General features: G+C 38.5%; 54 non-coding genes across 54 annotated transcripts; all 54 read left to right on the plus strand.

Annotated features, from left to right (window-relative positions):
- Positions 1-17: 17 nt before the first annotated feature.
- On the plus strand, positions 18-90 carry trnav-uac. Its single transcript has one exon. It is a non-coding gene; the product is annotated as a tRNA-Val (tRNA).
- Positions 91-312: 222 nt separating this feature from the next.
- Positions 313-385, plus strand: trnav-uac. The gene has a single exon. It is a non-coding gene; the product is annotated as a tRNA-Val (tRNA).
- A 291-nt stretch (positions 386-676) lies between these two features.
- On the plus strand, positions 677-749 carry trnav-uac. Its single transcript has one exon. It is a non-coding gene; the product is annotated as a tRNA-Val (tRNA).
- A 439-nt stretch (positions 750-1188) lies between these two features.
- trnav-uac lies at positions 1189-1261 on the plus strand. Its single transcript has one exon. It is a non-coding gene; the product is annotated as a tRNA-Val (tRNA).
- Positions 1262-1487: 226 nt separating this feature from the next.
- On the plus strand, positions 1488-1560 carry trnav-aac. The gene has a single exon. It is a non-coding gene; the product is annotated as a tRNA-Val (tRNA).
- Positions 1561-1774: 214 nt separating this feature from the next.
- On the plus strand, positions 1775-1847 carry trnav-uac. Its single transcript has one exon. It is a non-coding gene; the product is annotated as a tRNA-Val (tRNA).
- A 226-nt stretch (positions 1848-2073) lies between these two features.
- trnav-uac lies at positions 2074-2146 on the plus strand. Its single transcript has one exon. It is a non-coding gene; the product is annotated as a tRNA-Val (tRNA).
- A 214-nt stretch (positions 2147-2360) lies between these two features.
- On the plus strand, positions 2361-2433 carry trnav-uac. The gene has a single exon. It is a non-coding gene; the product is annotated as a tRNA-Val (tRNA).
- Positions 2434-2660: 227 nt separating this feature from the next.
- On the plus strand, positions 2661-2733 carry trnav-uac. Its single transcript has one exon. It is a non-coding gene; the product is annotated as a tRNA-Val (tRNA).
- Positions 2734-2947: 214 nt separating this feature from the next.
- Positions 2948-3020, plus strand: trnav-uac. Its single transcript has one exon. It is a non-coding gene; the product is annotated as a tRNA-Val (tRNA).
- Positions 3021-3247: 227 nt separating this feature from the next.
- On the plus strand, positions 3248-3320 carry trnav-uac. The gene has a single exon. It is a non-coding gene; the product is annotated as a tRNA-Val (tRNA).
- A 226-nt stretch (positions 3321-3546) lies between these two features.
- trnav-uac lies at positions 3547-3619 on the plus strand. The gene has a single exon. It is a non-coding gene; the product is annotated as a tRNA-Val (tRNA).
- A 226-nt stretch (positions 3620-3845) lies between these two features.
- On the plus strand, positions 3846-3918 carry trnav-uac. The gene has a single exon. It is a non-coding gene; the product is annotated as a tRNA-Val (tRNA).
- A 521-nt stretch (positions 3919-4439) lies between these two features.
- On the plus strand, positions 4440-4512 carry trnav-uac. Its single transcript has one exon. It is a non-coding gene; the product is annotated as a tRNA-Val (tRNA).
- A 1388-nt stretch (positions 4513-5900) lies between these two features.
- trnav-aac lies at positions 5901-5973 on the plus strand. The gene has a single exon. It is a non-coding gene; the product is annotated as a tRNA-Val (tRNA).
- A 227-nt stretch (positions 5974-6200) lies between these two features.
- Positions 6201-6273, plus strand: trnav-uac. The gene has a single exon. It is a non-coding gene; the product is annotated as a tRNA-Val (tRNA).
- Positions 6274-6870: 597 nt separating this feature from the next.
- On the plus strand, positions 6871-6943 carry trnav-uac. Its single transcript has one exon. It is a non-coding gene; the product is annotated as a tRNA-Val (tRNA).
- A 517-nt stretch (positions 6944-7460) lies between these two features.
- On the plus strand, positions 7461-7533 carry trnav-uac. Its single transcript has one exon. It is a non-coding gene; the product is annotated as a tRNA-Val (tRNA).
- Positions 7534-7748: 215 nt separating this feature from the next.
- On the plus strand, positions 7749-7821 carry trnav-uac. Its single transcript has one exon. It is a non-coding gene; the product is annotated as a tRNA-Val (tRNA).
- Positions 7822-8047: 226 nt separating this feature from the next.
- On the plus strand, positions 8048-8120 carry trnav-uac. The gene has a single exon. It is a non-coding gene; the product is annotated as a tRNA-Val (tRNA).
- Positions 8121-8339: 219 nt separating this feature from the next.
- Positions 8340-8412, plus strand: trnav-uac. Its single transcript has one exon. It is a non-coding gene; the product is annotated as a tRNA-Val (tRNA).
- Positions 8413-8903: 491 nt separating this feature from the next.
- On the plus strand, positions 8904-8976 carry trnav-uac. The gene has a single exon. It is a non-coding gene; the product is annotated as a tRNA-Val (tRNA).
- Positions 8977-9203: 227 nt separating this feature from the next.
- On the plus strand, positions 9204-9276 carry trnav-aac. Its single transcript has one exon. It is a non-coding gene; the product is annotated as a tRNA-Val (tRNA).
- Positions 9277-9490: 214 nt separating this feature from the next.
- trnav-uac lies at positions 9491-9563 on the plus strand. The gene has a single exon. It is a non-coding gene; the product is annotated as a tRNA-Val (tRNA).
- A 227-nt stretch (positions 9564-9790) lies between these two features.
- On the plus strand, positions 9791-9863 carry trnav-uac. Its single transcript has one exon. It is a non-coding gene; the product is annotated as a tRNA-Val (tRNA).
- Positions 9864-10076: 213 nt separating this feature from the next.
- trnav-uac lies at positions 10077-10149 on the plus strand. The gene has a single exon. It is a non-coding gene; the product is annotated as a tRNA-Val (tRNA).
- A 226-nt stretch (positions 10150-10375) lies between these two features.
- On the plus strand, positions 10376-10448 carry trnav-uac. The gene has a single exon. It is a non-coding gene; the product is annotated as a tRNA-Val (tRNA).
- Positions 10449-10661: 213 nt separating this feature from the next.
- On the plus strand, positions 10662-10734 carry trnav-uac. The gene has a single exon. It is a non-coding gene; the product is annotated as a tRNA-Val (tRNA).
- A 227-nt stretch (positions 10735-10961) lies between these two features.
- Positions 10962-11034, plus strand: trnav-uac. Its single transcript has one exon. It is a non-coding gene; the product is annotated as a tRNA-Val (tRNA).
- A 733-nt stretch (positions 11035-11767) lies between these two features.
- Positions 11768-11840, plus strand: trnav-uac. The gene has a single exon. It is a non-coding gene; the product is annotated as a tRNA-Val (tRNA).
- Positions 11841-12067: 227 nt separating this feature from the next.
- Positions 12068-12140, plus strand: trnav-uac. The gene has a single exon. It is a non-coding gene; the product is annotated as a tRNA-Val (tRNA).
- Positions 12141-12645: 505 nt separating this feature from the next.
- Positions 12646-12718, plus strand: trnav-uac. The gene has a single exon. It is a non-coding gene; the product is annotated as a tRNA-Val (tRNA).
- Positions 12719-12945: 227 nt separating this feature from the next.
- On the plus strand, positions 12946-13018 carry trnav-aac. Its single transcript has one exon. It is a non-coding gene; the product is annotated as a tRNA-Val (tRNA).
- Positions 13019-13559: 541 nt separating this feature from the next.
- On the plus strand, positions 13560-13632 carry trnav-uac. Its single transcript has one exon. It is a non-coding gene; the product is annotated as a tRNA-Val (tRNA).
- Positions 13633-13845: 213 nt separating this feature from the next.
- Positions 13846-13918, plus strand: trnav-uac. Its single transcript has one exon. It is a non-coding gene; the product is annotated as a tRNA-Val (tRNA).
- Positions 13919-14145: 227 nt separating this feature from the next.
- Positions 14146-14218, plus strand: trnav-uac. The gene has a single exon. It is a non-coding gene; the product is annotated as a tRNA-Val (tRNA).
- Positions 14219-14450: 232 nt separating this feature from the next.
- On the plus strand, positions 14451-14523 carry trnav-uac. The gene has a single exon. It is a non-coding gene; the product is annotated as a tRNA-Val (tRNA).
- Positions 14524-15370: 847 nt separating this feature from the next.
- On the plus strand, positions 15371-15443 carry trnav-uac. The gene has a single exon. It is a non-coding gene; the product is annotated as a tRNA-Val (tRNA).
- Positions 15444-15670: 227 nt separating this feature from the next.
- Positions 15671-15743, plus strand: trnav-uac. Its single transcript has one exon. It is a non-coding gene; the product is annotated as a tRNA-Val (tRNA).
- A 214-nt stretch (positions 15744-15957) lies between these two features.
- trnav-uac lies at positions 15958-16030 on the plus strand. The gene has a single exon. It is a non-coding gene; the product is annotated as a tRNA-Val (tRNA).
- A 1063-nt stretch (positions 16031-17093) lies between these two features.
- On the plus strand, positions 17094-17166 carry trnav-uac. The gene has a single exon. It is a non-coding gene; the product is annotated as a tRNA-Val (tRNA).
- A 516-nt stretch (positions 17167-17682) lies between these two features.
- Positions 17683-17755, plus strand: trnav-uac. The gene has a single exon. It is a non-coding gene; the product is annotated as a tRNA-Val (tRNA).
- A 458-nt stretch (positions 17756-18213) lies between these two features.
- trnav-uac lies at positions 18214-18286 on the plus strand. Its single transcript has one exon. It is a non-coding gene; the product is annotated as a tRNA-Val (tRNA).
- Positions 18287-18513: 227 nt separating this feature from the next.
- On the plus strand, positions 18514-18586 carry trnav-aac. Its single transcript has one exon. It is a non-coding gene; the product is annotated as a tRNA-Val (tRNA).
- A 214-nt stretch (positions 18587-18800) lies between these two features.
- Positions 18801-18873, plus strand: trnav-uac. The gene has a single exon. It is a non-coding gene; the product is annotated as a tRNA-Val (tRNA).
- Positions 18874-19115: 242 nt separating this feature from the next.
- trnav-uac lies at positions 19116-19188 on the plus strand. The gene has a single exon. It is a non-coding gene; the product is annotated as a tRNA-Val (tRNA).
- A 520-nt stretch (positions 19189-19708) lies between these two features.
- On the plus strand, positions 19709-19781 carry trnav-uac. Its single transcript has one exon. It is a non-coding gene; the product is annotated as a tRNA-Val (tRNA).
- A 513-nt stretch (positions 19782-20294) lies between these two features.
- On the plus strand, positions 20295-20367 carry trnav-uac. The gene has a single exon. It is a non-coding gene; the product is annotated as a tRNA-Val (tRNA).
- A 517-nt stretch (positions 20368-20884) lies between these two features.
- Positions 20885-20957, plus strand: trnav-uac. Its single transcript has one exon. It is a non-coding gene; the product is annotated as a tRNA-Val (tRNA).
- Positions 20958-21496: 539 nt separating this feature from the next.
- Positions 21497-21569, plus strand: trnav-uac. The gene has a single exon. It is a non-coding gene; the product is annotated as a tRNA-Val (tRNA).
- Positions 21570-21793: 224 nt separating this feature from the next.
- trnav-uac lies at positions 21794-21866 on the plus strand. The gene has a single exon. It is a non-coding gene; the product is annotated as a tRNA-Val (tRNA).
- Positions 21867-22129: 263 nt separating this feature from the next.
- On the plus strand, positions 22130-22202 carry trnav-uac. The gene has a single exon. It is a non-coding gene; the product is annotated as a tRNA-Val (tRNA).
- Positions 22203-23330: 1128 nt separating this feature from the next.
- trnav-uac lies at positions 23331-23403 on the plus strand. Its single transcript has one exon. It is a non-coding gene; the product is annotated as a tRNA-Val (tRNA).
- A 227-nt stretch (positions 23404-23630) lies between these two features.
- trnav-uac lies at positions 23631-23703 on the plus strand. Its single transcript has one exon. It is a non-coding gene; the product is annotated as a tRNA-Val (tRNA).
- Positions 23704-23821: the final 118 nt, after the last annotated feature.

Here is a 23821-nt window from a genome sequence, read left to right on the forward strand (position 1 = left end):
TGATAATACTAGCAGCAGTTTCTGTAGTGTAGTGGTTATCACGTTTGCTTTACACGCGAAAGGTCCCTGGTTCGAAACCAGGCGGAAACATAGCAGTTATCCTTTTTGACACATGCAGTAAGTAACGTATTTATAAAAGAGATGAGTTGCTTTCATGAATACCTTATTTTGGAAACAGAGGTCTCTGACACATGTGAGAAGTACTGTATTTGTAACAGAGAATTTTCATGAATGCATGATGTTGGAATTTCGTATTCGTGCGATGAATATATGTAAAACTCGGGTTACTCCTTGCTGATAATACTAGCAGCAGTTTCTGTAGTGTAGTGGTTATCACGTTCGCTTTACACGCGAAAGGTCCCTGGTTCGAAACCAGGCGGAAACAGTCCTTTTTGACACATGCAGTAAGTAACGTTTTATAAAAGAGATGAGTTGCTTTCATGAATACCTTATTTTGGGTTATCCTTTTTGACACATGCAGTAAGTAACGTTTTTATATAAAGAGATGAGTTGCTTTCATGAATACCTTATTTTGGAAACAGAGGTCTCTGACACATGTGAGAAGTACTGTATTTGTAACAGAGAATTTTCATGAATGCATGATGTTGGAATTTCGTATTCGTGCGATGAATATATGTAAAACTCGGGTTACTCCTTGCTGATAATACTAGCAGCAGTTTCTGTAGTGTAGTGGTTATCACGTTTGCTTTACACGCGAAAGGTCCCTGGTTCGAAACCGGGCGGAAACATAGTGTAGTGGTTATCCTTTTTGACACATGCAGTAAGTAACGTTTTTATAAAAGAGATGAGTTGCTTTCATGAATACCTTATTTTGGAAACAGAGGTCTCTGACACATGTGAGAAGTACTGTATTTGTAACAGAGAATTTTCATAAATGCATTATGTTGGAATTTCGAATTCGTGCGATGAATATCTGTACAATTTGGTTTACTACACAGTAGTAATTCCAGCAGCAGTTTCTCTAGTTTAGTAGTTATCAAGTTTGCTTTACACTCGAATGGTCCCCGGTTCGAAGCGGCGGAAACAGTTCTCTATGACAAATCCAGTAAGTACTGTATTTGTAACAGAGAATAGTTGTTCTAATAAATGCCTTATTTTGGAAATTCGAATACATGCAATGAATATCTGTAAAACTCGGGTTACTCCTTGCTGATAATAGTAGCAGCAGTTTCTGTAGTGTAGTGGTTATCACGTTCGCTTTACACGCGAAAGGTCCCTGGTTCGAAACCGGGCGGAAACATAGCGTAGTTGTTATCCTTTTGACACATGCAGTAAGTAACGTTTTTATAAAAGAGATGAGTTGCTTTCATGAATACCTTATTTTGGAAACAGAGGTCTCTGACACATGTGAGAAGTACTGTATTTGTAACAGAGAATTTTCATGAATGCATGATGTTGGAATTTCGTATTCGTGCGATGAATATATGTAAAACTCGGGTTACTCCTTGCTGATAATACTAGCAGCAGTTTCTGTAGTGTAGTGGTTATCACGTTCGCTTAACACGCGAAAGGTCCCTGGTTCGAAACCAGGCGGAAACAGTCCTTTTTGACACATGCAGTAAGTAACGTATTTATAAAAGAGATGAGTTGCTTTCATGAATACCTTATTTTGGAAACAGAGGTCTCTGACACATGTGAGAAGTACTGTATTTGTAACAGAGAATTTTCATGAATACATGATGTTGGAATTTCGTATTCGTGCGATGAATATATGTAAAACTCGGGTTACTCCTTGCTGATAATAGTAGCAGCAGTTTCTGTAGTGTAGTGGTTATCACGTTTGCTTTACACGCGAAAGGTCCCTGGTTCGAAACCGGGCGGAAACATAGCGTAGTGGTTATCCTTTTGACACATGCAGTAAGTAACGTTTTTATAAAAGAGATGAGTTGCTTTCATGAATACCTTATTTTGGAAACAGAGGTCTCTGACACATGTGAGAAGTACTGTATTTGTAACAGAGAATTTTCATGAATGCATGATGTTGGAATTTCGTATTCGTGCGATGAATATATGTAAAACTCGGGTTACTCCTTGCTGATAATACTAGCAGCAGTTTCTGTAGTGTAGTGGTTATCACGTTTGCTTTACACGCGAAAGGTCCCTGGTTCGAAACCAGGCGGAAACAGTCCTTTTTGACACATGCAGTAAGTAACGTATTTATAAAAGAGATGAGTTGCTTTCATGAATACCTTATTTTGGAAACAGAGGTCTCTGACACATGTGAGAAGTACTGTATTTGTAACAGAGAATTTTCATGAATGCATGATGTTGGAATTTCGTATTCGTGCGATGAATATATGTAAAACTCGGGTTACTCCTTGCTGATAATACTAGCAGCAGTTTCTGTAGTGTAGTGGTTATCACGTTTGCTTTACACGCGAAAGGTCCCTGGTTCGAAACCGGGCGGAAACATAGCGTAGTGGTTATCCTTTTTGACACATGCAGTAAGTAACGTTTTTATAAAAGAGATGAGTTGCTTTCATGAATACCTTATTTTGGAAACAGAGGTCTCTGACATGTGAGAGAAGTACTGTATTTGTAACAGAGAATTTTCATGAATGCATGATGTTGGAATTTCGTATTCGTGCGATGAATATATGTAAAACTCGGGTTACTCCTTGCTGATAATACTAGCAGCAGTTTCTGTAGTGTAGTGGTTATCACGTTTGCTTTACACGCGAAAGGTCCCTGGTTCGAAACCAGGCGGAAACAGTCCTTTTTGACACATGCAGTAAGTAACGTATTTATAAAAGAGATGAGTTGCTTTCATGAATACCTTATTTTGGAAACAGAGGTCTCTGACACATGTGAGAAGTACTGTATTTGTAACAGAGAATTTTCATGAATGCATGATGTTGGAATTTCGTATTCGTGCGATGAATATATGTAAAACTCGGGTTACTCCTTGCTGATAATACTAGCAGCAGTTTCTGTAGTGTAGTGGTTATCACGTTTGCTTTACACGCGAAAGGTCCCTGGTTCAAAACCGGGCGGAAACATAGTGTAGTGGTTATCCTTTTTGACACATGCAGTAAGTAACGTTTTTATAAAAGAGATGAGTTGCTTTCATGAATACCTTATTTTGGAAACAGAGGTCTCTGACACATGTGAGAAGTACTGTATTTGTAACAGAGAATTTTCATGAATGCATGATGTTGGAATTTCGTATTCGTGCGATGAATATATGTAAAACTCGGGTTACTCCTTGCTGATAATACTAGCAGCAGTTTCTGTAGTGTAGTGGTTATCACGTTCGCTTTACACGCGAAAGGTCCCTGGTTCGAAACCAGGCGGAAACAGTCCTTTTTGACACATGCAGTAAGTAACGTATTTATAAAAGAGATGAGTTGCTTTCATGAATACCTTATTTTGGAAACAGAGGTCTCTGACACATGTGAGAAGTACTGTATTTGTAACAGAGAATTTTCATGAATGCATGATGTTGGAATTTCGTTTATTCGTGCGATGAATATATGTAAAACTCGGGTTACTCCTTGCTGATAATACTAGCAGCAGTTAGCAGCAGTTTCTGTAGTGTAGTGGTTATCACGTTTGCTTTACACGCGAAAGGTCCCTGGTTCGAAACCGGGCGGAAACATAGCGTAGTGGTTATCTTTTTGACACATGCAGTAAGTAACGTTTTTATAAAAGAGATGAGTTGCTTTCATGAATACCTTATTTTGGAAACAGAGGTCTCTGACACATGTGAGAAGTACTGTATTTGTAACAGAGAATTTTCATGAATGCATGATGTTGGAATTTCGTATTCGTGCGATGAATATATGTAAAACTCGGGTTACTCCTTGCTGATAATACTAGCAGCAGTTTCTGTAGTGTAGTGGTTATCACGTTCGCTTTACACGCGAAAGGTCCCTGGTTCGAAACCAGGCGGAAACAGTCCGTAGTGGTTTTTGACACATGCAGTAAGTAACGTATTTATAAAAGAGATGAGTTGCTTTCATGAATACCTTATTTTGGAAACAGAGGTCTCTGACACATGTGAGAAGTACTGTATTTGTAACAGAGAATTTTCATGAATGCATGATGTTGGAATTTCTTATTTTATTCGTGCGATGAATATATGTAAAACTCGGGTTACTCCTTGCTGATAATACTAGCAGCAGTTTCTGTAGTGTAGTGGTTATCACGTTTGCTTTACACGCGAAAGGTCCCTGGTTTGAAACCGGGCGGAAACAGTAGTGGTTATCCTTTTGACACATGCAGTAAGTAACGTTTTTATAAAAGAGATGAGTTGCTTTCATGAATACCTTATTTTGGAAACAGAGGTCTCTGACACATGTGAGAAGTACTGTATTTGTAACAGAGAATTTTCATGAATGCATGATGTTGGAATTTCGTATTCGTGCGATGAATATATGTAAAACTCGGGTTACTCCTTGCTGATAATACTAGCAGCAGTTTCTGTAGTGTAGTGGTTATCACGTTTGCTTTACACGCGAAAGGTCCCTGGTTCGAAACCAGGCGGAAACAGTCCTTTTTGACACATGCAGTAAGTAACGTATTTATAAAAGAGATGTTGCTTTCATGAATACCTTATTTTGGAAACAGAGGTCTCTGACACATGTGAGAAGTACTGTATTTGTAACAGAGAATTTTCATGAATGCATGATGTTGGAATTTCGTATTCGTGCGATGAATATATGTAAAACTCGGGTTACTCCTTGCTGATAATACTAGCAGCAGTTTCTGTAGTGTAGTGGTTATCAGGTCCCGTTTGCTTTACATGCAGTAAGTAACGTTTTTATAAAAGAGAAAGGTCCCTGGTTCTGAAACCAGGCGGAAACATAGTGTAGTTATCCTTTTTGACACATGCAGTAAGTAACGTTTTTATAAAAGAGATGAGTTGCTTTCATGAATACCTTATTTTGGAAACAGAGGTCTCTGACACATGTGAGAAGTACTGTATTTGTAACAGAGAATTTTCATGAATGCATGATGTTGGAATTTCGTATTCGTGCGATGAATATATGTAAAACTCGGGTTACTCCTTGCTGATAATACTAGCAGCAGTTTCTGTAGTGTAGTGGTTATCACGTTTGCTTTACACCGTGAAAGGTCCCTGGTTCGAAAACGTAGTGGTTATCCTTTTTGACAAAGGTCCCTGGTTCGAAACCGGGCGGAAACACAGTGGTTATCCTTTTTGACACATGCAGTAAGTAACGTTTTTATAAAAGAGATGAGTTGCTTTCATGAATACCTTATTTTGGAAACAGAGGTCTCTGACACATGTGAGAAGTACTGTATTTGTAACAGAGAATTTTCATAAATGCATTATGTTGGAATTTCGAATTCGTGCGATGAATATCTGTACAATTTGGTTTACTACACAGTAGTAATTCCAGCAGCAGTTTCTCTAGTTTAGTAGTTATCAAGTTTGCTTTACACTCGAATGGTCCCCGGTTCGAAGCGGGCGGAAACAGTTCTCTATGACAAATCCAGTAAGTACTGTATTTGTAACAGAGAATAGTTGTTCTAATAAATGCCTTATTTTGGAAATTCGAATACATGCAATGAATATCTGTAAAACTCGGGTTACTCCTTGCTGATAATAGTAGCAGCAGTTTCTGTAGTGTAGTGTTATCACGTTCGCTTTACACGCGAAAGGTCCCTGGTTCGAAACCGGGCGGAAACATAGCGTAGTTGTTATCCTTTTGACACATGCAGTAAGTAACGTTTTTATAAAAGAGATGAGTTGCTTTCATGAATACCTTATTTTGGAAACAGAGGTCTCTGACACATGTGAGAAGTACTGTATTTGTAACAGAGAATTTTCATGAATGCATGATGTTGGAATTTCGTATTCGTGCGATGAATATATGTAAAACTCGGGTTACTCCTTGCTGATAATACTAGCAGCAGTTTCTGTAGTGTAGTGGTTATCACGTTCGCTTAACACGCGAAAGGTCCCTGGTTTGAAACCGGGCGGAAAAACCAGGCGGAAACAGTCCTTTTTGACACATGCAGTAAGTAACGTATTTATAAAAGAGATGAGTTGCTTTCATGAATACCTTATTTTGGAAACAGAGGTCTCTGACACATGTGAGAAGTACTGTATTTGTAACAGAGAATTTTCATGAATGCATGATGTTGGAATTTCGTATTCGTGCGATGAATATATGTAAAACTCGGGTTACTCCTTGCTGATAATAGTAGCAGCAGTTTCTGTAGTGTAGTGGTTATCACGTTTGCTTTACACGCGAAAGGTCCCTGGTTCGAAACCGGGCGGAAACATACGTAGTGGTTATCCTTTTTGACACATGCAGTAAGTAACGTTTTTATAAAAGAGATGAGTTGCTTTCATGAATACCTTATTTTGGAAACAGAGGTCTCTGACACATGTGAGAAGTACTGTATTTGTAACAGAGAATTTTCATGAATGCATGATGTTGGAATTTCGTATTCGTGCGATGAATATATGTAAAACTCGGGTTACTCCTTGCTGATAATACTAGCAGCAGTTTCTGTAGTGTAGTGGTTATCACGTTTGCTTTACACGCGAAAGGTCCCTGGTTCGAAACCGGGGCGGAAACAACAGTAGTTGTTATCCTTTTTGACACATGCAGTAAGTAACGTTTTTATAAAAGAGAAACATAGCGTAGTTGTTATCCTTTTGACACATGCAGTAAGTAACGTTTGGACACATGCAGATAAAAGAGATGATTTTGCTTTCATGAATACCTTATTTTGGAAACAGAGGTCTCTGACACATGTGAGAAGTACTGTATTTGTAACAGAGAATTTTCATGAATGCATGATGTTGGAATTTCGTATTCGTGCGATGAATATATGTAAAACTCGGGTTACTCCTTGCTGATAATACTAGCAGCAGTTTCTGTAGTGTAGTGGTTATCACGTTTGCTTTACACGCGAAAGGTCCCTGGTTCGAAACCAGGCGGAAACAGTCCTTTTTGACACATGCAGTAAGTAACGTATTTATAAAAGAGATGAGTTGCTTTCATGAATACCTTATTTTGGAAACAGAGGTCTCTGACACATGTGAGAAGTACTGTATTTGTAACAGAGAATTTTCATGAATGCATGATGTTGGAATTTCGTATTGAAATGCGATGAATATATGTAAAACTCGGGTTACTCCTTGCTGATAATAGTAGCAGCAGTTTCTGTAGTGTAGTGGTTATCACGTTTGCTTTACACGCGAAAGGTCCCCTGGTTCGAAACCGGGCGGAAACATAGCGTAGTGGTTATCCTTTTTGACACATGCAGTAAGTAACGTTTTTATAAAAGAGATGAGTTGCTTTCATGAATACCTTATTTTGGAAACAGAGGTCTCTGACACATGTGAGAAGTACTGTATTTGTAACAGAGAATTTTCATGAATGCATGATGTTGGAATTTCGTATTCGTGCGATGAATATATGTAAAACTCGGGTTACTCCTTGCTGATAATACTAGCAGCAGTTTCTGTAGTGTAGTGGTTATCACGTTTGCTTTACACGCGAAAGGTCCCTGGTTCGAAACCAGGCGGAAACAGTCCTTTTGACACATGCAGTAAGTAACGTATTTATAAAAGAGATGAGTTGCTTTCATGAATACCTTATTTTGGAAACAGAGGTCTCTGACACATGTGAGAAGTACTGTATTTGTAACAGAGAATTTTCATGAATGCATGATGTTGGAATTTCGTATTCGTGCGATGAATATATGTAAAAAACTCGGGTTACTCCTTGCTGATAATACTAGCAGCAGTTTCTGTAGTGTAGTGGTTATCACGTTTGCTTTACACGCGAAAGGTCCCTGGTTCGAAACCGGGCGGAAACATAGCGTAGTGGTTATCCTTTTGACACATGCAGTAAGTAACGTTTTTATAAAAGAGATGAGTTGCTTTCATGAATACCTTATTTTGGAAACAGAGGTCTCTGACACATGTGAGAAGTACTGTATTTGTAACAGAGAATTTTCATGAATGCATGATGTTGGAATTTCGTATTCGTGCGATGAATATATGTAAAACTCGGGTTACTCCTTGCTGATAATACTAGCAGCAGTTTCTGTAGTGTAGTGGTTATCACGTTCGCTTTACACGCGAAAGGTCCCTGGTTCGAAACCAGGCGGAAACAGTAGTGGTTATTTTGACACATGCAGTAAGTAACGTATTTATAAAAGAGATGAGTTGCTTTCATGAATACCTTATTTTGGAAACAGAGGTCTCTGACACATGTGAGAAGTACTGTATTTGTAACAGAGAATTTTCATGAATGCATGATGTTGGAATTTCGTATTCGTGCGATGAATATATGTAAAACTCGGGTTACTCCTTGCTGATAATACTAGCAGCAGTTTCTGTAGTGTAGTGGTTATCACGTTTGCTTTACACGCGAAAGGTCCCTGGTTCGAAACCGGGCGGAAACATAGTGTAGTGGTTATCCTTTTTGACACATGCAGTAAGTAACGTTTTTATAAAAGAGATGAGTTGCTTTCATGAATACCTTATTTTGGAAACAGAGGTCTCTGACACATGTGAGAAGTACTGTATTTGTAACAGAGAATTTTCATAAATGCATTATGTTGGAATTTCGAATTCGTGCGATGAATATCTGTACAATTTGGTTTACTACACAGTAGTAATTCCAGCAGCAGTTTCTCTAGTTTAGTAGTTATCAAGTTTGCTTTACACTCGAATGGTCCCCGGTTTCATAAAATGTTGCGGGCGGAAACTTTACACTCGAATGGTCCCCGGTTCGAAGAAACAGTAAAAACTCTGTATTTGTGACAAATCCAGTAAGTACTGTATTTGTAACAGAGAATAGTTGTTCTAATAAATGCCTTATTTTGGAAATTCGAATACATGCAATGAATATCTGTAAAACTCGGGTTACTCCTTGCTGATAATAGTAGCAGCAGTTTCTGTAGTGTAGTGGTTATCACGTTCGCTTTACACGCGAAAGGTCCCTGGTTCGAAACCGGGCGGAAACATAGCGTAGTTGTTATCCTTTTTGACACATGCAGTAAGTAACGTTTTTATAAAAGAGATGAGTTGCTTTCATGAATACCTTATTTTGGAAACAGAGGTCTCTGACACATGTGAGAAGTACTGTATTTGTAACAGAGAATTTTCATGAATGCATGATGTTGGAATTTCGTATTCGTGCGATGAATATATGTAAAACTCGGGTTACTCCTTGCTGATAATACTAGCAGCAGTTTCTGTAGTGTAGTGGTTATCACGTTCGCTTAACACGCGAAAGGTCCCTGGTTCGAAACCACGGGGAAACAGTCCTTTTTGACACATGCAGTAAGTAACGTATTTATAAAAGAGATGAGTTGCTTTCATGAATACCTTATTTTGGAAACAGAGGTCTCTGACACATGTGAGAAGTACTGTATTTGTAACAGAGAATTTTCATGAATGCATGATGTTGGAATTTCGTATTCGTGCGATGAATATATGTAAAACTCGGGTTACTCCTTGCTGATAATAGTAGCAGCAGTTTCTGTAGTGTAGTGGTTATCACGTTTGCTTTACACGCGAAAGGTCCCTGGTTCGAAACCGGGCGGAAACATAGCGTAGTGGTTATCCTTTTTGACACATGCAGTAAGTAACGTTTTTATAAAAGAGATGAGTTGCTTTCATGAATACCTTATTTTGGAAACAGAGGTCTCTGACACATGTGAGAAGTACTGTATTTGTAACAGAGAATTTTCATGAATGCATGATGTTGGAATTTCGTATTCGTGCGATGAATATATGTAAAACTCGGGTTTACTCCTGCTGATAATACTAGCAGCAGTTTCTGTAGTGTAGTGGTTATCACGTTTGCTTTACACGCGAAAGGTCCCTGGTTCGAAACCAGGCGGAAACAGTCCTTTTGACACATGCAGTAAGTAACGTATTTATAAAAGAGATGAGTTGCTTTCATGAATACCTTATTTTGGAAACAGAGGTCTCTGACACATGTGAGAAGTACTGTATTTGTAACAGAGAATTTTCATGAATGCATGATGTTGGAATTTCGTATTCGTGCGATGAATATATGTAAAACTCGGGTTACTCCTTGCTGATAATAGTAGCAGCAGTTTCTGTAGTGTAGTGGTTATCACGTTTGCTTTACACGCGAAAGGTCCCTGGTTCGAAACCGGGCGGAAACATAGCGTAGTGGTTATCCTTTTGACACATGCAGTAAGTAACGTTTTTATAAAAGAGATGAGTTGCTTTCATGAATACCTTATTTTGGAAACAGAGGTCTCTGACACATGTGAGAAGTACTGTATTTGTAACAGAGAATTTTCATGAATGCATGATGTTGGAATTTCGTATTCGTGCGATGAATATATGTAAAACTCGGGTTACTCCTTGCTGATAATACTAGCAGCAGTTTCTGTAGTGTAGTGGTTATCACGTTTGCTTTACACGCGAAAGGTCCCTGGTTCGAAACCAGGCGGAAACAGTCCTTTTGACACATGCAGTAAGTAACGTATTTATAAAAGAGATGAGTTGCTTTCATGAATACCTTATTTTGGAAACAGAGGTCTCTGACACATGTGAGAAGTACTGTATTTGTAACAGAGAATTTTCATGAATGCATGATGTTGGAATTTCGTATTCGTGCGATGAATATATGTAAAACTCGGGTTACTCCTTGCTGATAATACTAGCAGCAGTTTCTGTAGTGTAGTGGTTATCACGTTTGCTTTACACGCGAAAGGTCCCTGGTTCGAAACCGGGCGGAAACATAGTGTAGTGGTTATCCTTTTTGACACATGCAGTAAGTAACGTTTTTATAAAAGAGATGAGTTGCTTTCATGAATACCTTATTTTGGAAACAGAGGTCTCTGACACATGTGAGAAGTACTGTATTTGTAACAGAGAATTTTCATGAATGCATGATGTTGGAATTTCGTATTCGTGCGATGAATATATGTAAAACTCGGGTTACTCCTTGCTGATAATACTAGCAGCAGTTTCTGTAGTGTAGTGGTTATCACGTTCGCTTTACACGCGAAAGGTCCCTGGTTCGAAACCAGGCGGAAACAGTCCTTTTTGACACATGCAGTAAGTAACGTATTTATAAAAGAGATGAGTTGCTTTCATGAATACCTTATTTTGGAAACAGAGGTCTCTGACACATGTGAGAAGTACTGTATTTGTAACAGAGAATTTTCATGAATGCATGATGTTGGAATTTCGTATTCGTGCGATGAATATATGTAAAACTCGGGTTACTCCTTGCTGATAATACTAGCAGCAGTTTCTGTAGTGTAGTGGTGGTTATCACGTTTGCTTTACACGCGAAAGGTCCCTGGTTCGAAACCGGGCGGAAACATAGTGTAGTGGTTATCCTTTTTGACACATGCAGTAAGTAACGTTTTTATAAAAGAGATGAGTTGCTTTCATGAATACCTTATTTTGGAAACAGAGGTCTCTGACACATGTGAGAAGTACTGTATTTGTAACAGAGAATTTTCATAAATGCATTATGTTGGAATTTCGAATTCGTGCGATGAATATCTGTACAATTTGGTTTACTACACAGTAGTAATTCCAGCAGCAGTTTCTCTAGTTTAGTAGTTATCAAGTTTGCTTTACACTCGAATGGTCCCCGGTTCGAAGCGGGCGGAAACAGTTCTCTATGACAAATCCAGTAAGTACTGTATTTGTAACAGAGAATAGTTGTTCTAATAAATGCCTTATTTTGGAAATTCGAATACATGCAATGAATATCTGTAAAACTCGGGTTACTCCTTGCTGATAATAGTAGCAGCAGCAGTTTCTGTAGTGTAGTGGTTATCACGTTCGCTTTACACGCGAAAGGTCCCTGGTTCGAAACCGGGCGGAAACATAGCGTAGTTGTTATCCTTTTTGACACATGCAGTAAGTAACGTTTTTATAAAAGAGATGAGTTGCTTTCATGAATACCTTATTTTGGAAACAGAGGTCTCTGACACATGTGAGAAGTACTGTATTTGTAACAGAGAATTTTCATGAATGCATGATGTTGGAATTTCGTATTCGTGCGATGAATATATGTAAAACTCGGGTTACTCCTTGCTGATAATACTAGCAGCAGTTTCTGTAGTGTAGTGGTTATCACGTTTGCTTTACACGCGAAAGGTCCCTGGTTCGAAACCAGGCGGAAACAGTCCTTTTTGACACATGCAGTAAGTAACGTATTTATAAAAGAGATGAGTTGCTTTCATGAATACCTTATTTTGGAAACAGAGGTCTCTGACACATGTGAGAAGTACTGTATTTGTAACAGAGAATTTTCATGAATGCATGATGTTGGAATTTCGTATTCGTGCGATGAATATATGTAAAACTCGGGTTACTCCTTGCTGATAATACTAGCAGCAGTTTCTGTAGTGTAGTGGTTATCACGTTTGCTTTACACGCGAAAGGTCCCTGGTTCGAAACCAGGCGGAAAAACAGTTATCCTTTTGACACATGCAGTAAGTAACGTATTTATAAAAGAGATGAGTTGCTTTCATGAATACCTTATTTTGGAAACAGAGGTCTCTGACACATGTGAGAAGTACTGTATTTGTAACAGAGAATTTTCATGAATGCATGATGTTGGAATTTCGTATTCGTGCGATGAATATATGTAAAACTCGGGTTACTCCTTGCTGATAATACTAGCAGCAGTTTCTGTAGTGTAGTGGTTATCACGTTTGCTTTACACGCGAAAGGTCCCTGGTTCGAAACCGGGCGGAAACATAGCGTAGTGGTTATCCTTTTGACACATGCAGTAAGTAACGTATTTTTTAAAAGAGATGAGTTGCTTTCATGAATACCTTATTTTGGAAACAGAGGTCTCTGACACATGTGAGAAGTACTGTATTTGTAACAGAGAATTTTCATGAATGCATGATGTTGGAATTTCGTATTCGTGCGATGAATATATGTAAAACTCGGGTTACTCCTTGCTGATAATACTAGCAGCAGTTTCTGTAGTGTAGTGGTTATCACGTTTGCTGAACACGCGAAAGGTCCCTGGTTCGAAACCAGGCGGAAACAGTCCTTTTTGACACATGCAGTAAGTAACGTTTTTATAAAAGAGATGAGTTGCTTTCATGAATACCTTATTTTGGAAACAGAGGTCTCTGACACATGTGAGAAGTACTGTATTTGTAACAGAGAATTTTCATGAATGCATGATGTTGGAATTTCGTATTCGTGCGATGAATATATGTAAAACTCGGGTTACTCCTTGCTGATAATAGTAGCAGCAGTTTCTGTAGTGTAGTGGTTATCACGTTTGCTAGCAGCAGTTTCTGTAGTGTAGTGGTTATTACACGCGAAAGGTCCCTGGTTCGAAACCGGGCGGAAACATAGTGTAGTGGTTATCCTTTTGACACATGCAGTAAGTAACGTTTTTATAAAAGAGATGAGTTGCTTTCATGAATACCTTATTTTGGAAACAGAGGTCTCTGACACATGTGAGAAGTACTGTATTTGTAACAGAGAATTTTCATGAATGCATGATGTTGGAATTTCGTATTCGTGCGATGAATATATGTAAAACTCGGGTTACTCCTTGCTGATAATACTAGCAGCAGTTTCTGTAGTGTAGTGGTTATCACGTTTGCTTTACACGCGAAAGGTCCCTGGTTCGAAACCAGGCGGAAACAGTCCTTTTTGACACATGCAGTAAGTAACGTATTTATAAAAGAGATGAGTTGCTTTCATGAATACCTTATTTTGGAAACAGAGGTCTCTGACACATGTGAGAAGTACTGTATTTGTAACAGAGAATTTTCATGAATACATGATGTTGGAATTTCGTATTCGTGCATGAATATATGTAAAACTCGGGTTACTCCTTGCTGATAATAGTAGCAGCAGTTTCTGTAGTGTAGTGGTTATCACGTTTGCTTTACACGCGAAAGGTCCCTGGTTCGAAACCGGGCGGAAACATAGCGTAGTGGTTATCCTTTTTGACACATGCAGTAAGTAACGTTTTTATAAAAGAGATGAGTTGCTTTCATGAATACCTTATTTTGGAAACAGAGGTCTCTGACACATGTGAGAAGTACTGTATTTGTAACAGAGAATTTTCATGAATGCATGATGTTGGAATTTCGTATTCGTGCGATGAATATATGTAAAACTCGGGTTACTCCTTGCTGATAATACTAGCAGCAGTTTCTGTAGTGTAGTGGTTATCACGTTTGCTTTACACGCGAAAGGTCCCTGGTTCGAAACCAGGCGGAAACAGTCCAGTAAGTTTTTGACACATGCAGTAAGTAACGTATTTATAAAAGAGATGAGTTGCTTTCATGAATACCTTATTTTGAATACCTTATTTTGGAAAGAGGTCTCTGACACATGTGAGAAGTACTGTATTTGTAACAGAGAATTTTCATGAATGCATGATGTTGGAATTTCGTATTCGTGCGATGAATATATGTAAAACTCGGGTTACTCCTTGCTGATAATACTAGCAGCAGTTTCTGTAGTGTAGTGGTTATCACGTTTGCTTTACACGCGAAAGGTCCCTGGTTCGAAACCGGGCGGAAACATAGTGTAGTGGTTATCCTTTTTGACACATGCAGTAAGTAACGTTTTTATAAAAGAGATGAGTTGCTTTCATGAATACCTTATTTTGGAAACAGAGGTCTCTGACACATGTGAGAAGTACTGTATTTGTAACAGAGAATTTTCATGAATGCATGATGTTGGAATTTCGATGAATATCTGTAAAATTTGCGATGAATATATGTAAAACTCGGGTTACTCCTTGCTGATAATACTAGCAGCAGTTTCTGTAGTGTAGTGGTTATCACAGTTTCTGTAGTGTAGTGGTTACGTTTGCGCGAAAGGTCCCTGGTTCGAAACCAGGCGGAAACAGTCCTTTTTGACACATGCAGTAAGTAACGTATTTATAAAAGAGATGAGTTGCTTTCATGAATACCTTATTTTGGAAACAGAGGTCTCTGACACATGTGAGAAGTACTGTATTTGTAACAGAGAATTTTCATGAATGCATGATGTTGGAATTTCGTATTCGTGCGATGAATATATGTAAAACTCGGGTTACTCCTTGCTGATAATACTAGCAGCAGTTTCTGTAGTGTAGTGGTTATCACGTTTGCTTTACACGCTTTTGAAAGGTCCCTGGTTCGAAACCAGGCGGAAACATAGTGTTAGTGGTTATCCTTTTTGACACATGCAGTAAGTAACGTTTTTATAAAAGAGATGAGTTGCTTTCATGAATACCTTATTTTGGAAACAGAGGTCTCTGACACATGTGAGAAGTACTGTATTTGTAACAGAGAATTTTCATGAATGCATGATGTTGGAATTTCGTATTCGTGCGATGAATATATGTAAAACTCGGGTTACTCCTTGCTGATAATACTAGCAGCAGTTTCTGTAGTGTAGTGGTTATCACGTTTGCTTTACACGCGAAAGGTCCCTGGTTCGAAACCGGGCGGAAACATAGTGTAGTGGTTATCCTTTTTGACACATGCAGTAAGTAACGTTTTTATAAAAGAGATGAGTTGCTTTCATGAATACCTTATTTTGGAAACAGAGGTCTCTGACACATGTGAGAAGTACTGTATTTGTAACAGAGAATTTTCATGAATGCATGATGTTGGAATTTCGTATTCGTGCGATGAATATATGTAAAACTCGGGTTACTCCTTGCTGATAATACTAGCAGCAGTTTCTGTAGTGTAGTGGTTATCACGTTTGCTTTACACGCGAAAGGTCCCTGGTTCGAAACCAGGCGGAAACAGTCCTTTTTGACACATGCAGTAAGTAACGTATTTATAAAAGAGATGAGTTGCTTTCATGAATACCTTATTTTGGAAACAGAGGTCTCTGACACATGTGAGAAGTACTGTATTTGTAACAGAGAATTTTCATGAATGCATGATGTTGGAATTTCGTATTCGTGCGATGAATATATGTAAAACTCGGGTTACTCCTTGCTGATAATACTAGCAGCAGTTTCTGTAGTGTAGTGGTTATCACGTTTGCTTTACACGCGAAAGGTCCCTGGTTCGAAACCGGGCGGAAACATACGTAGTGGTTATCCTTTTTGACACATGCAGTAAGTAACGTTTTTATAAAAGAGATGAGTTGCTTTCATGAATACCTTATTTTGGAAACAGAGGTCTCTGACACATGTGAGAAGTACTGTATTTGTAACAGAGAATTTTCATAAATGCATTATGTTGGAATTTCGAATTCGTGCGATGAATATCTGTACAATTTGGTTTACTACACAGTAGTAATTCCAGCAGCAGTTTCTCTAGTTTAGTAGTTATCAAGTTTGCTTTACACTCGAATGGTCCCCGGTTCGAAGCGGGCGGAAACAGTTCTCTATGACAAATCCAGTAAGTACTGTATTTGTAACAGAGAATAGTTGTTCTAATAAATGCCTTATTTTGGAAATTCGAATACATGCAATGAATATCTGTAAAACTCGGGTTACTCCTTGCTGATAATAGTAGCAGCAGTTTCTGTAGTGTAGTGGTTATCACGTTCGCTTTACACGAAAGGTCCCGAAAGGTCCCTGGTTCGAAACCGGGCGGAAACATAGCGTAGTTGTTATCCTTTTTGACACATGCAGTAAGTAACGTTTTTATAAAAGAGATGAGTTGCTTTCATGAATACCTTATTTTGGAAACAGAGGTCTCTGACACATGTGAGAAGTACTGTATTTGTAACAGAGAATTTTCATGAATGCATGATGTTGGAATTTCGTATTCGTGCGATGAATATATGTAAAACTCGGGTTACTCCTTGCTGATAATACTAGCAGCAGTTTCTGTAGTGTAGTGGTTATCACGTTTGCTTTTACACGCGAAAGGTCCCTGGTTCGAAACCAGGCGGAAAAACAGTCATTTGACACATGCAGTAAGTAACGTATTTATAAAAGAGATGAGTTGCTTTCATGAATACCTTATTTTGGAAACAGAGGTCTCTGACACATGTGAGAAGTACTGTATTTGTAACAGAGAATTTTCATGAATGCATGATGTTGGAATTTCGTATTCGTGCGATGAATATAGTACTGTATTTGTAAAACGTATTCGTGCGATGAATATCGGGTTACTCCTTGCTGATAATACTAGCAGCAGTTTCTGTAGTGTAGTGGTTATCACGTTTGCTTTACACGCGAAAGGTCCCTGGTTCGAAACCGGGCGGAAACATAGTGTAGTGGTTATCCTTTTTGACACATGCAGTAAGTAACGTTTTTATAAAAGAGATGAGTTGCTTTCATGAATACCTTATTTTGGAAACAGAGGTCTCTGACACATGTGAGAAGTACTGTATTTGTAACAGAGAATTTTCATGAATGCATGATGTTGGAATTTCGTATTCGTGCGATGAATATATGTAAAACTCGGGTTACTCCTGCTGCTGATAATACTAGCAGCAGTTTCTGTAGTGTAGTGGTTATCACGTTGCTTTACACGCGAAAGGTCCCTGGTTCGAAACCAGGCGGAAAAACAGTCCTTTTGACACATGCAGTAAGTAACGTTTTTATAAAAGAGATGAGTTGCTTTCATGAATACCTTATTTTGGAAACAGAGGTCTCTGACACATGTGAGAAGTACTGTATTTGTAACAGAGAATTTTCATGAATGCATGATGTTGGAATTTCGTATTCGTGCGATGAATATATGTAAAACTCGGGTTACTCCTTGCTGATAATACTAGCAGCAGTTTCTGTAGTGTAGTGGTTATCACGTTTGCTTTACACGCGAAAGGTCCCTGGTTCGAAACCGGGCGGAAACATAGTGTAGTGGTTATCCTTTTTGACACATGCAGTAAGTAACGTTTTTATAAAAGAGATGAGTTGCTTTCATGAATACCTTATTTTGGAAACAGAGGTCTCTGACACATGTGAGAAGTATGTGAGAAGTATTGTATTTGTAACAGAGAATTTTCATAAATGCATTATGTTGGAATTTCGATGAATATATGTCGTGCGATGAATATCTGTACAATTTGGTTTACTACACAGTAGTAATTCCAGCAGCAGTTTCTCTAGTTTAGTAGTTATCAAGTTTGCTTTACACTCGAATGGTCCCCGGTTCGAAGCGGGCGGAAACAGTTCTCTATGACAAATCCAGTAAGTACTGTATTTGTAACAGAGAATAGTTGTTCTAATAAATGCCTTATTTTGGAAATTGAATACATGCAATGAATATCTGTAAAACTCGGGTTACTCCTTGCTGATAATAGTAGCAGCAGTTTCTGTAGTGTAGTGGTTATCACGTTCGCTTTACACGCGAAAGGTCCCTGGTTCGAAACCGGGCGGAAACATAGCGTAGTTGTTATCCTTTTTGACACATGCAGTAAGTAACGTTTTTATAAAAGAGATGAGTTGCTTTCATGAATACCTTATTTTGGAAACAGAGGTCTCTGACACATGTGAGAAGTACTGTATTTGTAACAGAGAATTTTCATGAATGCATGATGTTGGAATTTCGTATTCGTGCGATGAATATATGTAAAACTCGGGTTACTCCTTGCTGATAATACTAGCAGCAGTTTCTGTAGTGTAGTGGTTATCACGTTTGCTTAACACGCGAAAGGTCCCTGGTTCGAAACCAGGCGGAAACAGTCCTTTTTGACACATGCAGTAAGTAACGTATTTATAAAAGAGATGAGTTGCTTTCATGAATACCTTATTTTGGAAACAGAGGTCTCTGACACATGTGAGAAGTACTGTATTTGTAACAGAGAATTTTCATGAATGCATGATGTTGGAATTTCGTATTCGTGCGATGAATATATGTAAAACTCGGGTTACTCCTTGCTGATAATACTAGCAGCAGTTTCTGTAGTGTAGTGGTTATCACGTTTGCTTTACACGCGAAAGGTCCCTGGTTCGAAACCAGGCGGAAACAGTCCTTTTTGACACATGCATGGTAAGTAACTGTATTTGTAACAGAGAATTTTCATAAATTTTATAAAAGAGATGAGTTGCTTTCATGAATACCTTATTTTGGAAACAGAGGTCTCTGACACATGTGAGAAGTACTGTATTTGTAACAGAGAATTTTCATGAATGCATGATGTTGGAATTTCGTATTCGTGCGATGAATATATGTAAAACTCGGGTTACTCCTTGCTGATAATAGTAGCAGCAGTTTCTGTAGTGTAGTGGTTATCACGTTTGCTTTACACGCGAAAGGTCCCTGGTTCGAAACCGGGCGGAAACATAGCGTAGTGGTTATCCTTTTGACACATGCAGTAAGTAACGTTTTTATAAAAGAGATGAGTTGCTTTCATGAATACCTTATTTTGGAAACAGAGGTCTCTGACACATGTGAGAAGTACTGTATTTGTAACAGAGAATTTTCATGAATGCATGATGTTGGAATTTCGTATTCGTGCGATGAATATATGTAAAACTCGGGTTACTCCTTGCTGATAATACTAGCAGCAGTTTCTGTAGTGTAGTGGTTAGTGGTTATCACGTTCGCTTTACACGCGAAAGGTCCCTGGTTCGAAACCAGGCGGAAACAGTCATTTTTGACACATGCAGTAAGTAACGTATTTATAAAAGAGATGAGTTGCTTTCATGAATACCTTATTTTGGAAACAGAGGTCTCTGACACATGTGAGAAGTACTGTATTTGTAACAGAGAATTTTCATGAATACATGATGTTGGAATTTCGTATTCGTGCGATGAATATATGTAAAACTCGGGTTACTCCTTGCTGATAATAGTAGCAGCAGTTTCTGTAGTGTAGTGGTTATCACGTTTGCTTTACACGCGAAAGGTCCCTGGTTCGAAACCGGGCGGAAACATAGCGTAGTGGTTATCCTTTTTGACACATGCAGTAAGTAACGTTTTTATAAAAGAGATGAGTTGCTTTCATGAATACCTTATTTTGGAAACAGAGGTCTCTGACACATGTGAGAAGTACTGTATTTGTAACAGAGAATTTTCATGAATGCATGATGTTGGAATTTCGTATTCGTGCGATGAATATATGTAAAACTCGGGTTACTCCTTGCTGATAATACTAGCAGCAGTTTCTGTAGTGTAGTGGTTATCACGTTTGCTTTACACGGGAATGGTCCCTGGTTCGAAACCAGGCGGAAACAGTCCTTTTGACACATGCAGTAAGTAACGTATTTATAAAAGAGATGAGTTGCTTTCATGAATACCTTATTTTGGAAACAGAGGTCTCTGACACATGTGAGAAGTACTGTATTTGTAACAGAGAATTTTCATGAATGCATGATGTTGGAATTTCGTATTCGTGCGATGAATATATGTAAAACTCGGGTTACTCCTTGCTGATAATACTAGCAGCAGTTTCTGTAGTGTAGTGGTTATCACGTTTGCTTTACACGCGAAAGGTCCCTGGTTCGAAACCGGGCGGAAACATAGTGTAGTGGTTATCCTTTTTGACACATGCAGTAAGTAACGTTTTTATAAAAGAGATGAGTTGCTTTCATGAATACCTTATTTTGGAAACAGAGGTCTCTGACACATGTGAGAAGTACTGTATTTGTAACAGAGAATTTTCATGAATGCATGATGTTGGAATTTCGTATTCGTGCGATGAATATATGTAAAACTCGGGTTACTCCTTGCTGATAATACTAGCAGCAGTTTCTGTAGTGTAGTGGTTATCACGTTTGCTTTACACGCGAAAGGTCCCTGGTTCGAAACCAGGCGGAAAAACAGTTATCCTTTTGACACATGCAGTAAGTAACGTTTTATAAAAGAGATGAGTTGCTTTCATGAATACCTTATTTTGGAAACAGAGGTCTCTGACACATGTGAGAAGTACTGTATTTGTAACAGAGAATTTTCATGAATGCATGATGTTGGAATTTCGTATTCGTGCGATGAATATATGTAAAACTCGGGTTACTCCTTGCTGATAATACTAGCAGCAGTTTCTGTAGTGTAGTGGTTATCACGTTTGCTTTACACGCGAAAGGTCCCTGGTTCGAAACCGGGCGGAAACATAGTGTAGTGGTTATCCTTTTTGACACATGCAGTAAGTAACGTTTTTATAAAAGAGATGAGTTGCTTTCATGAATACCTTATTTTGGAAACAGAGGTCTCTGACACATGTGAGAAGTACTGTATTTGTAACAGAGAATTTTCATGAATGCATGATGTTGGAATTTCGTATTCGTGCGATGAATATATGTAAAACTCGGGTTACTCCTTGCTGATAATACTAGCAGCAGTTTCTGTAGTGTAGTGGTTATCACGTTTGCTTTACACGCGAAAGGTCCCTGGTTCGAAACCGGGCGGCAGGAAACATAGCGTAGTAGTTGTTATCCTTATTTTTTTGACACATGCAGTAAGTAACGTTTTTATAAAAGAGATGAGTTGCTTTCATGAATACCTTATTTTGGAAACAGAGGTCTCTGACACATGTGAGAAGTACTGTATTTGTAACAGAGAATTTTCATGAATGCATGATGTTGGAATTTCGTATTCGTGCGATGAATATATGTAAAACTCGGGTTACTCCTTGCTGATAATACTAGCAGCAGTTTCTGTAGTGTAGTGGTTATCACGTTTGCTTTACACGCGAAAGGTCCCTGGTTCGAAACCAGGCGGAAACAGTCAGTGGTTATCCTTTTTGACACATGCAGTAAGTAACGTATTTATAAAAGAGATGAGTTGCTTTCATGAATACCTTATTTTGGAAACAGAGGTCTCTGACACATGTGAGAAGTACTGTATTTGTAACAGAGAATTTTCATGAATGCATGATGTTGGAATTTCGTATTCGTGCGATGAATATATGTAAAACTCGGGTTACTCCTTGCTGATAATAGTAGCAGCAGTTTCTGTAGTGTAGTGGTTATCACGTTTGCTTTACACGCGAAAGGTCCCTGGTTCGAAACCGGGCGGAAACATAGCGTAGTGGTTATCCTTTTTGACACATGCAGTAAGTAACGTTTTTATAAAAGAGATGAGTTGCTTTCATGAATACGTTTTTATAAAAGAGATGAGTTGCTTTCATGAATACATTATTTTGGAAACAGAGGTCTCTGACACATGTGAGAAGTACTGTATTTGTAACAGAGAATTTTCATGAATGCATGATGTTGGAATTTCGTATTCGTGCGATGAATATATGTAAAACTCGGGTTACTCCTTGCTGATAATACTAGCAGCAGTTTCTGTAGTGTAGTGGTTATCACGTTTGCTTTACACGCGAAAGGTCCCTGGTTCGAAACCAGGCGGAAACAGTCCTTTTTGACACATGCAGTAAGTAACGTATTTATAAAAGAGATGAGTTGCTTTCATGAATACCTTATTTTGGAAACAGAGGTCTCTGACACATGTGAGAAGTACTGTATTTGTAACAGAGAATTTTCATGAATGCATGATGTTGGAATTTCGTATTCGTGCGATGAATATATGTAAAACTCGGGTTACTCCTTGCTGATAATACTAGCAGCAGTTTCTGTAGTGTAGTGGTTATCACGTTTGCTTTACACGCGAAAGGTCCCTGGTTCGAAACCGGCGGAAACATAGTGTAGTGGTTATCCTTTTTGACACATGCAGTAAGTAACGTTTTTATAAAAGAGATGAGTTGCTTTCATGAATACCTTATTTTGGAAACAGAGGTCTCTGACACATGTGAGAAGTACTGTATTTGTAACAGAGAATTTTCATGAATGCATGATGTTGGAATTTCGATGAATATGTCAATTTGGTTTACTGCGTAATGAATATATGTAAAGTTTGGGTTACTCCTTGCTGATAATACTAGCAGCAGTTTCTGTAGTGTAGTGGTTATCACGTTTGCTTTACACAGTTTCTGTAGTGAAAGGTCCCTGGTTCGAAACCGGGCGGAAACATAGTAGTGGTTATCCTTTTGACACATGCAGTAAGTAACGTTTTTATAAAAGAGATGAGTTGCTTTCATGAATACCTTATTTTGGAAACAGAGGTCTCTGACACATGTGAGAAGTACTGTATTTGTAACAGAGAATTTTCATGAATGCATGATGTTGGAATTTCGTATTCGTGCGATGAATATATGTAAACTCGGGTTACTCCTTGCTGATAATACTAGCAGCAGTTTCTGTAGTGTAGTGGTTATCACGTTTGCTTTACACGCGATAAAAGGTCCCTGGTTCGAAACCAGGCGGAAACAGTCCTTTTTGACACATGCAGTAAGTAACGTATTTATAAAAGAGATGAGTTGCTTTCATGAATACCTTATTTTGGAAACAGAGGTCTCTGACACATGTGAGAAGTACTGTATTTGTAACAGAGAATTTTCATGAATGCATGATGTTGGAATTTCGTATTCGTGCGATGAATATATGTAAAACTCGGGTTACTCCTTGCTGATAATAGTAGCAGCAGTTTCTGTAGTGTAGTGGTTATCACGTTTGCTTTACACGCGAAAGGTCCCTGGTTCGAAACCGGGCGGAAACATAGCGTAGTGGTTATCCTTTTTGACACATGCAGTAAGTAACGTTTTTATAAAAGAGATGAGTTGCTTTCATGAATACCTTATTTTGGAAACAGAGGTCTCTGACACATGTGAGAAGTACTGTATTTGTAACAGAGAATTTTCATGAATGCATGATGTTGGAATTTCGTATTCGTGCGATGAATATATGTAAAACTCGGGTTACTCCTTGCTGATAATACTAGCAGCAGTTTCTGTAGTGTAGTGGTTATCACGTTTGCTTTACACGCGAAAGGTCCCTGGTTCGAAACCAGGCGGAAACAGTCATTTTATCCTTTTGACACATGCAGTAAGTAACGTATTTATAAAAGAGATGAGTTGCTTTCATGAATACCTTATTTTGGAAACAGAGGTCTCTGACACATGTGAGAAGTACTGTAT

The sequence above is a fragment of the Oncorhynchus gorbuscha genome, unplaced genomic scaffold (assembly GCF_021184085.1).
Source record: "Oncorhynchus gorbuscha isolate QuinsamMale2020 ecotype Even-year unplaced genomic scaffold, OgorEven_v1.0 Un_scaffold_2789, whole genome shotgun sequence".
Classification (NCBI taxonomy): Eukaryota; Metazoa; Chordata; class Actinopteri; order Salmoniformes; family Salmonidae; genus Oncorhynchus; species Oncorhynchus gorbuscha.